The 14,341-nt window shown below is 40.8% G+C and overlaps 1 protein-coding gene across 2 annotated transcripts in view; it reads right to left on the bottom strand.

Moving 5' to 3' along the window:
• Positions 1 to 51: 51 nt before the first annotated feature.
• EGF (epidermal growth factor) overlaps positions 52 to 14,341 on the bottom strand; it is a 193,645-nt gene continuing 179,355 nt past the window's right edge. The window contains exons 21-22 of one of the 2 annotated variants that reach the window (XR_005776343.1): positions 2,338 to 2,659; positions 52 to 244 (exon numbers count right to left, since the gene is read on the bottom strand). The gene's annotated coding sequence lies outside the window, so the exon portion shown is untranslated. Of the gene's footprint in view, positions 245 to 1,967; positions 2,660 to 14,341 lie in introns of those variants that run through there. The other variant, XM_040418371.1, reaches the window with a different exon arrangement.

The raw sequence follows: 14,341 nt of genomic DNA, 5'->3' as shown, positions 1-14,341 counted from the left end.
CATTAACAGTGCCCATTCAAATAAACTAGTTGTGTAAGTAATATAGTTTATTCACATTTAGGTTGTGTTGACATCTGTGTTAGAGGTTTCATTAGAAGCCTCTGCTGCAGATTCCACTGAATTGCTAAAGAAATAGCGCAGCAAGCAGCCGGTAAAATGACAGACACCATGATGGGATGGTAATGGTCTGAAGGGTATGTCATGTGATGGATCCAGCACTGCCACCATTTTCATTTATCTCTTCCTATGTTGGAACACAAAAACAGAAATGCAAACACAGATGTATCCCAATCAGCATGTCTTCATTATGACAGCAGAGAATATATTGTATACCCTGTATAAGCCCTCAGCAAATGCAAACACACTGCTGTGATTTTTATTCTGTTTCTTCAAATAATTCCATTCTACAGCTGTGAATATAGTTTAGGGTATGAACAAGGTTTGTAGAATCCATGTACTTGCTGCAGATACAATCCTATTCAGACATATGGAATTGAGTTTTCAGCCACAGAAATTTCTGCCGTGAAACTCCCGCATGTGACTACACTCTTAGAAAATGTCGCTGCTGACACCTATCTTCCCTAATTCACTCATCAGTCATGCCAGGGAACTGACTGACCTAAGCCACATTATGTTGGTGGCAGATCCTGCCTAAATCCGTGACATCCATCATTACCTCTAGTGTTATCAATGCCATGGTGCATTGCTGCATTCTGTATTCCTTTAATGGTTTTAATTTAGTACTGTATTACCAAAATAAGTAATGAAAAAACATAGAAAACTGTGACATTGCTCAAGACATCTCAAAAATTTTATTACAGATGCAGCTTGAAATATTTATTTAATCAGGAAATAAAAGGTATGCGGCAGCATACATATCTGCATTAAAGGAACACTAAACCTAAAGTCTATTCATAAAGTACAATGTGATCAAATATCCTTTGACTATGGTGTTCTTTAATTGAATTAGTGCCAGAACAATGTCTACCCCATGATCACTACTTTATGTAGTGCCAGAAAAATGTCTACCCCATGATCACTACTTTATGTAGTACCAGAGCAATGTCTATCCCATGACCACTACTTTATGTAGTACCATAAAAATGTCTACCCCATGATCACTACTTTATTTTGTACCAGAGAAATGTCTACCCCATGACCACTACTTTATGTAGTGCCAGAAAAATGTCTACCCCATGATCACTACTTTATGTAGTACCAGAAAAATGTCTACCCCATGATCACTACTTTATTTAGTACCAGAACAATGTCTACCCCATGATCACTACTTTATGTAGTACCAGAAAAATGTCTACCCCATGATCACTACTTTATTTAGTACCAGAACAATGTCTACCCCATGACCACTACTTTATGTAGTGCCAGAAAAATGACTACCCCATGATCACTACTTTATGTAGTACCAGAACAATGTCTACCCCATGATCACTACTTTATGTAGTGCCAGAAAAATGTCTACCCTATGATCACTACTTTATTTAGTACCAGAACAATGCCTACCCCATGATCACTACTTTATGTAGTACCAGAAAAATGTCTACCAAATGATCACTACTTTATGTAGTACCAGAAAAATGTCTACATCCTGATCACTACTTTATGTAGTGCCAGAAAAATGTCTACTCCATGATCACTACTTTATGTAGTACCAGAAAAATGTCTACATCCTGATCACTACTCATGGGGTAGACATGGGATAGACATTATCTCAAATATATCCAGTTCTGAGGACTTCCAGTAACATTTATATTGTAAATCATATTGTAAGCTTAGGACTTTAGGTTTAGTGCACCTTCACATGGTGAAATACAATTGTATTGAAGGCTTATCTTATGGTCAGTGTCAGGGGCGGATTAATTGTATCACAGGTCGGGGGCTGTTTACCCATTCTATACTCAACCCTCCCTCCCTGACACTCTCCCCCCTCAGGAAGTGAGGGATGCTCTCCTTCCTTGTAATGGGCGTTTGGGTGACAATGGGCCTACAGGGATTTCGGACCTGGAGCTGTCACCTTAAACATCCCTGTTATGATCCGCCTTTGGTCAGTGTCCTTTGTACTTACATCTATAATTGTGGACTATATTAACAGCAGCTCTAGACACAGTAGAAATGGTTCATTGTTATCACAATGAACATCTCCAGTGCATTTGCCATTGTGACCTTTTCAGCAGAAATAGACAATATGTACATTAATGGAAACATGAACGTCTAACTTCACTATGGGTGTATCTTACATAACACTAGTCATGTTTCAGGACAAGCTATCTGTAAAACAAATGGGTTTAAAAAAAAAAACTTGTCATGTTCAGCACTTACTGGGATAATGACATCACAATAATCCAGATAACGGTTTATTTGACAAACCAGCCATTTTGGCAATGTTACAGTCTTCATCCACATACCCCCCATGCCCATTTCCAGGTATTTTTGAAGGATGATTCTCTGCAAATTATATTCCAGTTCAAAAAAGAATAAGAAAAGAGGATCCACTCTAGCCTGTATTGTAGAATCCATTGTGATTTGCTCGTATTCAGGATCTTTTTCCAAGCTTTATTAGTTTATACATGATCCGGTGTTTGGGCCGCGCTCCATAGACCAATAACTTGTCCATTCTCCAATTTCTCAGGCTCACTGGACACTGCACAAAGACAAGAATGCTGATAAGTCACAGCACTTACATATAATATTAGCAGAACTCCAATTATTGCAGAAACATTTTTGTAGTCAGTATACTTCAGGAGGATGAAGCATTCATGACAGAATGGTGATTAGAAGTAGTAAGGGCACATGACTGACCTATATTATAAAGAAAAAAAAACATATTTTCAGAATACAGGAGTGCAAGAATTATTAGGCAAGTTGTATTTTTGAGGATTCATTTTATTATTGAACAACAACCATGTTCTCAATGAACCCAAAAAACTCATTAATATCAAAGCTGAATATTTTTGAAGTAGTTTTTAGTTTGTTTTTAGTTTTAGCTATTTTAGGGGATATCTGTGTGTGCAGGTGACTATTACTGTGCATAATTATTAGGCAACTTAACAAAAAACAAATATATACCCATTTAAATTATTTATTTTACCAGTGAAACCAATATACATCTCAACATTCACAAATATACATTTCTGACATTCTAAAACAAAACAAAAACAAATCAGTGACCAATATAGCCACCTTTCTTTGCAAGGACACTCAAAAGCCTGCCATCCATGGATTCTGTCAGTGTTTTGATCTGTTCACCATCAACATTGCGTGCAGCAGCAACCACAGCCTCCCAGACACTGTTCAGAGAGGTGTACTGTTTTCCCTCCTTGTAAATCTCACATTTGATGATGGACCACAGGTTCTCAATGGGGTTCAGATCAGGTGAACAAGGAGGCCATGTCATTAGATTTTCTTCTTTTATACCCTTTCTTGCCAGCCACGCTGTGGAGTACTTGGGACGCGTGTGATGGAGCATTGTCCTGCATGAAAAATCATGTTTTTCTTGAAGGATGCAGACTTCTTCCTGTACCACTGCTTGAAGAAGGTGTCTTCCAGAAACTGGCAGTAGGACTGGGAGTTGAGATTGACTCCATCCGTCACCCGAAAAGGCCCCACAAGCTCATCTTTGATGATACCAGCCCAAACCAGTACTCCACCTCCACCTTGCTGGCGTCTGAGTCGGACTGGAGCTCTCTGCCCTTTACCAATCCAGCCACGGGCCCATCTATCTGGCCCATCAAGACTCACTCTCATTTTCATCAGTCCATAAACCTTAGAAAAATCAGTCTTGAGATATTTCTTGGCCCAGTCTTGACGTTTCAGCTTGTGTGTCTTGTTCAGTGGTGGTCGTCTTTCATCCTTTCTTACCTTGGCCATGTGAGTATTGCACACCTTGTGCTTTTGGGCACTCCAGTGATGTTGAAGCTCTGAAATATGTCCAAACTGGTGGCAAGTGGCATCTTGGCAGCTGCACGCTTGACTTTTCTCAGTTCATGCGCAGTTATTTTGCGCCTTGGTTTTTCCACACGCTTCTTGCGACCCTGTTGACTATTTGAATGAAACGCTTGATTGTTCGATGATCACGCTTCAGAAGCTTTGCAATTTTAAGAGTGCTGCATCCCTCTGCAAGATATCTCACTATTTTTGACTTTTCTGAGCCTGTCAAGTCCTTCTTTTGACCCATTTTGCCAAAGGAAAGGAAGTTGCCTAATAATATGCACACCTAATATAGGGTGTTGATGTCATTTAGACCACACCCCTTCTCATTACAGAGATGCACATCACCTAATATGCTTAATTGGTAGTAGGCTTTCGAGCCTATACAGCTTGGAGTAAGACAACATGCATGAAGAGGATGATGATGTGGTCAAAATACTCATTTGCCTAATAATTCTGCACTCCCTGTAGAAAAAAGTGACATAACTTCAACGAAAGTAGAATTTTGTATAACATAGCCTTATCTAATATACTGTAACATTTGATCTACTTTATTATATATTAAAGTGTTTAATGTTTTATGTCTAGCATTTACTTTTTTGCATGTAATGTATCATATAACTATTATTAATTTTTGAAATAGGTTGGTGGTTGGCTCACACCTGGGTGGCTATGAACGGGTGCTGCTAACTCACGACTTGGGTGCCCGGACCCAAAGAAAAGGTGAATAATGGGAAAAGAGGAGTGAGCACTCACACCATCTGGACCATAGGGTATATTTATTGAATAGGACCAGTTGTGTCCAATATATCATTCATATATAAACACTCAAATACAATAAAACTTAATAAAACTAGTAGTTGGTACCAACACATAAAATTACACTGGTAACCGGTGAGTGTGCAATCCTTGTGCCATTAATGTTCAAAATTGGCACTTTGCACCGCCTAGGATTTTGCAGTAGATAAACCACTATTGGTATTAGTGATACCGCAAACCGCGGTCGGAAATTGGAATGTCCAGAAGAGGAAATCCATGTAGCACCAAATAATATTCAAGTCTCCTTGTGCATATGAACATATATTCCAGCGGAAAAGTCTCTCCAAGGTTAGTTTTGTATAACCGCCAAGGACTATAGGTTTCACGCCACTTTGTGCTACTTTAGCAATTCAAGTTCCTACCTGGTTCCAAGTTGTCCCCCGCTAAGCCGTCCTTCCACGAGGAGCGAGTGATGCCGGCCGCTACGGCGTCTCACGTCGCAAGTCTCGGGTTGCTGACGTCACTGTATCGCGGGATTACGGGATTCAGCAGGCAGGAAAAATATTTAGTCAGTGGAACCTGTAGTTGTATCCTGTATCCTGAAGCAGTGTAAGTAATAATGGGTTTCCTTATCGCATGGCCATGCAATATCTTTACGAAATATTTTTCCTGCCTGCTGAATCCCGTAATCCCGCGATACAGTGACGTCAGCAACCCGAGACTTGCGACGTGAGACGCCGTAGCGGCCGGCATCACTCGCTCCTCGTGGAAGGACGGCTTAGCGGGGGACAACTTGGAACCAGGTAGGAACTTGAATTGCTAAAGTAGCACAAAGTGGCGTGAAACCTATAGTCCTTGGCGGTTATACAAAACTAACCTTGGAGAGACTTTTCCGCTGGAATATATGTTCATATGCACAAGGAGACTTGAATATTAATTTGGTGCTACAGGGATTTCCTCTTCTGGACATTCCAATTTCCGACCGCGGTTTGCGGTATCACTAATACCAATAGTGGTTTATCTACTGCAAAATCCTAGGCGGTGCAAAGTGCCAATTTTGAACATTAATAGCACAAGGATTGCACACTCACCGGTTACCAGTGTAATTTTATGTGTTGGTACCAACTACTAGTTTTATTAAGTTTTATTGTATTTGAGTGTTTATATATGAATGATATATTGGACACAACTGGTCCTATTCAATAAATATACCCTATGGTCCAGATGGTGTGAGTGCTCACTCCTCTTTTCCCATTATTATTAATTTTTTGTTTCTTATATAGTGGCAAGATTTACCATAGCACTGCATATAAATTGCACATATACTAAGTGGCGTGCTAAGTGGGGGGTTCGGTCCGCCCCGGGTGCCCACTCTCAGGGGGGTACCAGAGCCCAGAAGCAATGAGTGCTTCCATCAAAACAGATGGAAGCACTCATTGCTGGAGCGCCGGGAGCTGCGGTCCTGTCACTGAGCTTTCCATGCTCCGTCTCTCCCTCTCTGAATAGTGAAGAAGGAAGCCTTCTGATACCTGCTCCATCATTTAGCCTGCAGGTACAGATCGCGCTGCCGGCCTGTGTGCGAGGAGCCTGCAGCCCGGGAATCTGCCTTTGCCTCTCCCATACAGTGCTGCAGAGCGATCTGTGTCTGCAGGGGAGAGAGGACTGTAAGCTTCAGGAACAGGACAAGGTGAGTAGTTACTCATTTATTTATTTTTTAACACAGAGGGGACACAGAGAGCTTTACTACTGTGAAGGGGGCACAATGGGCATTTATATTATGGAGGGGGCACAGAGGGCATTACTAATACAAAGGGGGTACAGAGGGCATTACTGCTACAAAGGGGCACAGAAGGCATTTCTACTACAAAGGGGCACAGAGGGTATTACTACTATTAAGGGGGCACAATGGGCATAATTACTGCGTAGGGGCACAATGGGCATTACTACTATGAAGGGGGCACAATGGGCATTATTACTATGAAGGAGGCACAATGGGCACCATTACTATGAAGGGGGCACAATGGGAATTACTACAATGAAGGGGGCACAATGGGCATTACTATTAAGGGGGCACAATGGGCATTATTACTATGAAGGGGGCACAGAGGGCATTACAACTATGAAGGGGGCACAATGGGTCTTACTACTATGAAGGGGGCACAATGGGCATTTATATTAAGGGGGCACAGTGAGCATAATTACTGCGTAGAGGGTCACAATGGGCATTACTACTATGTAGGGGGAACAATGGACATTATTATTATGAAGGGGGACAATGGGCATTACTATTAAGGGGGCACAATGGGCATTATTACTATGAAGGGGCACAATGGGCATTACTACTGTGAAGGGGGCACAATGGGCATTATTACTATGAAGGGGGCACAATGGGCATTATTACTATGAATGGGGAAAAATGGGCATTATTACTATGAGGAGGCACAATGGGAACCATTACTATGAAGGGGGCACAATCGGCATTACTACTGCTAAAAAGAGCACAAAAGGCATTTCTACTACAAAGGGGCACAGAGGGAATTACTACTATTAAGGGGGCATAATGGGCATAATTACTGCGTAGGGGGCACAATGGGCATTACTACTATGAAGGAGGCACAATGGGCACCATTACTATGAAGGGGGCACCATGGGCATTACTACAATGAAGGGGGCACAATGGGCATTACTATTAAGGGGGCACAATGGGCATTATTACTATGAAGGGGGCACAATGGAGAATATTACTATGAAGGGGGCACAGAGGGCATTACAACTATGAAGGGAGCACAATGGGTATTACTACTATGAAGGAGGCACAATGGGCATTTATATTAAGGGGATACAGTGGGCATAATTACTGCGTAGGGGTCACAATGGGCATTACTACTATGTAGGGCGAACAATGGACATTGTTATTATGAAGGGGGCACAATGGGCATTATTACTATGAAGGGGGAACAATGGGCATTATTACTATGAATGGGGCACAATGGGCATTACTACTGTGAAAGGGGCACACTGGGCATTACGACTATGAAGGGGCACAGATGGCATTACTACTGTGAAGAGGCATAACTGTTATGGGTTTTGGGCACAGTGAGGGCATAACTACTCTGAAGGGGCACAGAGAGGGCATTACTACTGTGAAGGGGCACAAAGAGGGCATTACAACTGTAAAGCGGCACAAATAGGGCATTACTACTGTGAAAGGGGCACAGAGAGGGCATAACTATTGTGAGGGGTGCAAAATCAGGGCATACTACTGTCAAGGGGCACAGTAAAGGGATAAGTACTTTAAGAGGGCAAAATGTGGGCATAACTACTGTAAAAATTGTACAATTGTACAATGAGGGCATAAATACTGTGAGGGGGCACAGTGTGGGCATAACTACTGTGAGGGTAGTAAAGTATTGGGGGGTTACCATAGAAAGGACCCACCCTGGGTGCCAAACACCTTAGGCACGCCACTGCATATACTACAACCAATTTCATAGAAGCCAAGTAGTTATGAAATATATGCACTCTTCTGCCTTGTTTTTTTCCCAGCACATTCCATAGATGCTCAATCTGACTGAGACCTGGGAATATGAAGTCCAAGTCAACAACTTGATCTCTGTCGTGTGCTTCACACCTTTTCTGAACAAATTTTGCAGTGTGGCAGGGTGCATTATCTGCTAGAACATGCCACTGCCATTAGGAAATACCACTGCCATGAAGGGATATACTAGGCCTACGACAGAGGACAGAGCATCACCCCTGCCCCTGCTGGGTTGTCTTCTTGGTGCCAAGTAAGCAACATATCCATTCATCTACATGATGTAATAGAAAACATTATTCTTTAAACACAGGACACCTTCTTTCTATTGCTTCATGGTCCAGTTCTGATGCTCACTGCAGGCACTTTTGGTGGTGGACAGTAGACAGCATGGGAGTTATGACACCTTTCCATCATAGCTAGCAGTACATTTTTATCAGTCTTTTCTCCACATGCACAGCAATGAGCCTTGGGCGTCCACTACCCTGTTGCCAGTTCACTGGCCATCCTTCCTTGGACCACTTTTATTAGGTATTGGGCACTACTGCACACCCAGAACATCCTACAAGACCGGCCATCTTGGAGAAGCTCTGACCCATTCATCTAGCAATCAAAATTTTCCCCTTAGCCAAGGTCATCCAGGTCCTTATGCTTGCCATTTTCTCTGCTTCCAACATAACTTCAGGAACTGACTGTTCAACTTGGTGCTTAATATATCCCACCGTCAATGTTATTCACTTCACCTGTCAGTGGTTTTAATGCTATGGCTGATCTGTGTATATATATATATATATATATATATATATATTTTTTTTTTTTTTTTTTTTTTTTTCTTTTTATGACTTTGTATGATTTTATACTGCCTCAATGTAAGAGACAAAGTGAGCAGAAGACTCATGTTCTATTGCTGCAGACTAACACAGAAGCTTTAGAAGCAATAAGAAAACTGACCTCAGATACAAAAAGACATTTCATTGCTCTGCCTCCCTAAATGTCACTATGATTTCATATGCCTTTTGTGTACAATTTTTATTAATGGTAAGAAAACATACGTGTGCCAGTAAATCCTCTAGAGGAAAATGAAAATGATCAAGGCATGGTAAATAAGTTAATATGGGGACCTGTGTCCCGGTTACACAATGAATATACACTGGTCTACTGTACTGTGGATCCAGGCCCTTTTTATTCTCTCCCCATAGTCTCCAGCTGACATTTACATTCCTGCCACCTATAGTTTATACAGAGATGTTATACAGTGATATGTGTATCTTGTGGCAGCTGCATGACAGCACAATTATATGTTCGTTTGCGTTATTAATATATACATCATGGAATGTATTATTCAAATAAATGGAATGGAAAAATGAGTTATCGTACTGTGTTATGGATTTTTATTAGCCCTGTGTTTGTTCTAAGAAAAGGCTTCAAAATCCATCATATGAACAAAGCTTCAGATTGTAATTCTGTATAGAAGAGGCTTGTGAAAATCTTTATCTTTTAAAACACATATATCAAATGATTTCTTTATGATGACAATTTAAATAACAACAGATTTCAAGTCAATTTCCTCCTATAGGAACCTATGCAATTGATTGCATTTATAGAAAAAGAGAATTTGGGCTACTCTAGACCGATCGTTTAAAAAAACTTTCATAGGCTACATCCACGTTAGCATTTACAATTCTGGTATTCTGTTCTGACAAATGAACTACAGGGTAGCTGGCGGTGTAGTGATACAGTTGCGTCTCAATAAATTAGAATATCATTGAAAAGTTAATTTATTTCAATAATTCAATTCAAAAAGGGAAACATATATATTCATAGATTCATTACACACAGAGTGATCTATTTCAAATGTTTATTTCTTTTAATGTTGATGATTATGGCCTATAGCTAATGAAAACCTAAAAGTTAGTAGCTCAAAAAATTAGAATATTATATAAGATCAATTAAAAAACTGATCTTTAATCCAGAAATGTTGGCCTACTGAAAAGTATGTAGCGTATATCCTTTTGCATTAATTACCGCATTAATGCAGTGTGGCATGCAGGCAATCAGCCTGTAGTACTGCTGAGGTGTTATGCTTAGGTTGCTTTGATAGTGGCCTTCTACTTGTCTGCATTGTAGACTCTCTATAGGCTTTTGGTCAGATGAGTTTTCTGGCAAATAAAGCACAGTGATACCATGGTTATTAAACCAGGTATTGGTACATTTGGCAATGTGGGCAGGTGCCAAGTCCTGCTGGTAAATTAAATCAGCATCTCCATAAAGCTTGTCAGTGGAGGGAAGCATGAAGTGCTCTAAAATTTCCTGCTAGACTACCACACTGACTTTGGACTTGATATAACACAGTGGACCAACACCAGCAGATGACATGGCTCCCCAAACCATCACTGACCGTGGAAACTTCACATTGGACCTCAAGCAACTTGGATTGTGTGTCTCTCCACTCTTCCTCTAGACTCTGGAACCTTGACATCCAAATGAAATGCAAAATGTACTTTCATCTGAAAACAGGACAGTGGACCACTAAGCAACAGTCCAATCCTTTTTCTCCTTAGCCCAGTTAAGACGCTTCTGACATTGACGTTAACTCTGGGTGAGTGGCTCGACACAAGAAATGTAACAGTTCTAGCCCATATCTTGGATATGTCTGTGTGTGGTGGCTCTTGAAGCAGTGACTCCAGCCGCAATGTGCTCCTTGTGAATCTCCCCCAAATTCTTGAATAACCCTTTCTTGACAAGGTTGTGGTTATCACTGTTGCTTGTGCACTCTGAACAGCCAGCTTCTTTAACAATGACTTTTTGTAACTTTCCTTCCTTGTGAAGGGTGTCAATGACTGTCTTCTGGACAACTGTCAAGTCAGCAGTCTTCCCCCTGATTGCGTAGCCTACTGAACCAGACTGAGGGATCATTTAAAGGATTAGGAAACCTTTGCAGGTGTTTTGTGTTGATCAGCTGTTTGAAGTGTGACATCATGAGTCTGCAACATTTAACTTTTTCACAATATTCTAATTTTCAGAGATATTGACATTTGGGTTTTCATTAGCTGCAAGCTATAATCATTATGTCAAGCTCTAATGTGGGAGGGAAACCCCACACAAAACATAGGAGGGAAAGGAAATAAGGCATGAAAACTAGGGAAGATAAATAGACACCTAAACCCTAACCAAAGCCCTGACTGACTACCAGTATGCTATAAGAAAATTTAGACTAGCACATTCATATACATAGCCACAGGTGCATATCCATCAAGCAAACATGGTTGATAAAAAAATGGCTGCGCAACTTTACACATACAAACAATAGAGCTGAGAAATGGGGATCATTCTAAATTAAAGTGGTATTATACCTACTATAAATGGAAAAATGGAAGCTCTTAGTGCACATTTTTGATCAAACCACTTTAATTTCGAATGATCCCCATTTCTCAGCTCTATTGTTTGTATGTGTAAAGTTGTGCAGCCATTTTTTTTTATCAACCATGTTTGCTTGATGGATATGCACTTGTGACTATGTATATGAATGTGCTAGTCTACATTTTCTTGTAGTATATATTGAGGGTAGCACCTCTTTTAGACTGAGCAGCGCCCATCTGCCTAGGGCTTCTGAGCAGAGTACAAATGTAGCTGGTTCCTACATTGCCCTGAAAATGTAGGCTCAGGTAAGTCCAAGAGAGGTGGAATGTTAGTGTTAGGTACCCATCTGCAGAAGCCACCTTGACGTCTGGTAGATGGGCCCGACACACGTTTGATCAAAAATGTTCGCTAACAGCTTTCATTTTTCCATTTATAGCAGGTATTATACCACTTTAATTTAGAATGATCCGCTGTTCTCAGCTCTATTGTTTGTATGTGTAAAGTTGTGCAGCCATTTTTTTTATCAACCATGACTACCAGTATGAACAGACCCTAAAGGTAGGTGAGTTCATACACAGGAATACCTAAAGTCCTATCTAACCCTAAAGGGCCCTGTTACTAATGACAGGAATGAGACAACCCGTTCCTCCAAAAGGAACGATGAATGGGAGTCTCCCTGAGGCCTAAGACAAAATAACAAGGAAATGCAACACACAGAAAAGTCTAAATAAAGTACAAAAGGGAAAAGTAACATTTAACTTCCAAGAAGCTATGGCAGCACAAGGAACTCAGCCAAGATCCAAACACCAGCTATCCACAGGTCCAACTGATGCTATAAACCGCACAACATTGTGACCACAACAGCAACACCTGGAGGTTAAGGGTGTGGCCAGTACCAGAAACAACACAGACGCCTATTGATCCACAAGGTAAACATGTCAAATTAAACCATGTGTTGCCAGTCTCAAAGATCTCCTGCCACTCACTATCGCCAGGATGTTCGTATGTCTCGGTACGTCCGTGACACATTAACACTAAAAGAAATTAACACTTGAAATAGATCATTCTGTGTGTAATGAATGTATGTAATTTTAGGAGTTTCACTTCTTGAATTGAATTACTGAAATAAATTTACTTTTCTATGATATTCTAATTTATTAAAATGCGCCTGTATGTCCAAGGTTTTGATCAGTGCTGAGACTATGTCCTTTTTGTCTCTGATTGGCTCTTTTTGGCTCGCCTCGAAGGGGGGAATGAGCAGTGTTGGGGTTCATAGAAAGCCTATGGCAGCCTGCACCCAGACCCCCACAGATTAAAACTTCTGACATGTCACTATGACATGATGTTTTTTACAATGATAGATGCACTTGAAAATAAGTATATATTGTAGTATATATTGTAGAAGTATATACTTGAATAGAAGTAATTATGGAAAGGCAGTGGGAGCCATTATGTCGAATGTGTGTTATCTAAAATAGCAGTTTTCACTTCATTGAGTGTGGATTTTTAAAACCTATCAATAAATAGTAATTATGAATACAAGAGGATCACATGTCGGTTTTTGTGAGATACTGCATTGAATAACTGAGGCCAGATACCAATAGGTGGTGAAACATTTACCCATTATCAGACCCCGCATGTGTTACCAGTGATACCTGACAGATTGTCTAGCTATAGTTGATTAAAGGGGTTTTCCGGATTATTAAACTCTGTATGTGCTACCAGTGATACCTGACAGATTGTCTAGCTATAGTTGATTAAAGAGTTTTTTTCCGGACACATAGTTTAAAAAGAAAAAGCAACAAAGCATCATTACTCACCTCCACTGCTCCCTTGGCACTGCCATCCAAAGCTGTCAGGAAAAGCTCATTCAAACAGTTACGGTGATTGGCTAGGTGCTCCTTTCCTGGCATTTTTAGCATGTCAAGCTGGGACAGGAAGTGGAAAGCAGGGGGGATCGGCAGAACTTCAGAGGTGAGGGATCACTGGAGGTGAGTAATGCTTCGTCATTATTTTTAACCCTTTCTGACCTTTTTTATTACCTGCCTGGAAACCCTTTAAGATTACCCTGCACTTTTTTATAAAAGTGGATGGATCCACAAATATGTTTAAACAGTACCAGACCTTCAAGCGTGGTGGGATACAAGTATGCAGTCATAAAAAGACAAAACCAGTACAGCATCCCATTTTAACCCCTTAAGGGTTATGTACGGTGGAAGTCCGGTCCCCAAACATGGCACCCGCTCACTCGTGCTGCGAGCGCCATAGCCGCAGGGTTTCTGCTATTTTAAATAACAGAGACCTGCGACACATGTATGCGATCAGCCATAAGGCTGATCGCATACATTTTACCCTTCAGATGCCGTGATCAAATGTGATCATGGCATCTGATCAGTCCGGAAGCGGAAGTCGAGCGCTTCCGCTCCGGTAACAGCGTTCCCCGACTGAGATCAGGGAACCTGTTACATCGCTGAAATACATCGAAGCCTCAAGCAGGCTTCGGTGTCTATTTCAGGAATATACCAATACAGGCCACTAGGTGGCAGCATTATATTGTTATATTCCAAATTAAGTGTTCAATGATGGCTATATAGCCATCAAAGAACACAATTGGCAATCTAACAATTGCCAGTTATTGTCACCGAAGGTGACTTAAAAAAAGTAAAAAAGAAGTTTAAAAAAGTTGCGTCATCTATCTATATCTATCTATCTCCATCTATCTCATATCTATCTATCTATCTA

This window comes from Bufo bufo, chromosome 2 (genome assembly GCF_905171765.1).
Source record: "Bufo bufo chromosome 2, aBufBuf1.1, whole genome shotgun sequence".
In the NCBI taxonomy this organism is placed as follows: domain Eukaryota; kingdom Metazoa; phylum Chordata; class Amphibia; order Anura; family Bufonidae; genus Bufo; species Bufo bufo.
The sequence above is the reverse complement of the archived record's forward strand: the minus strand, read 5'-3'. Positions and strand labels throughout refer to the sequence as shown.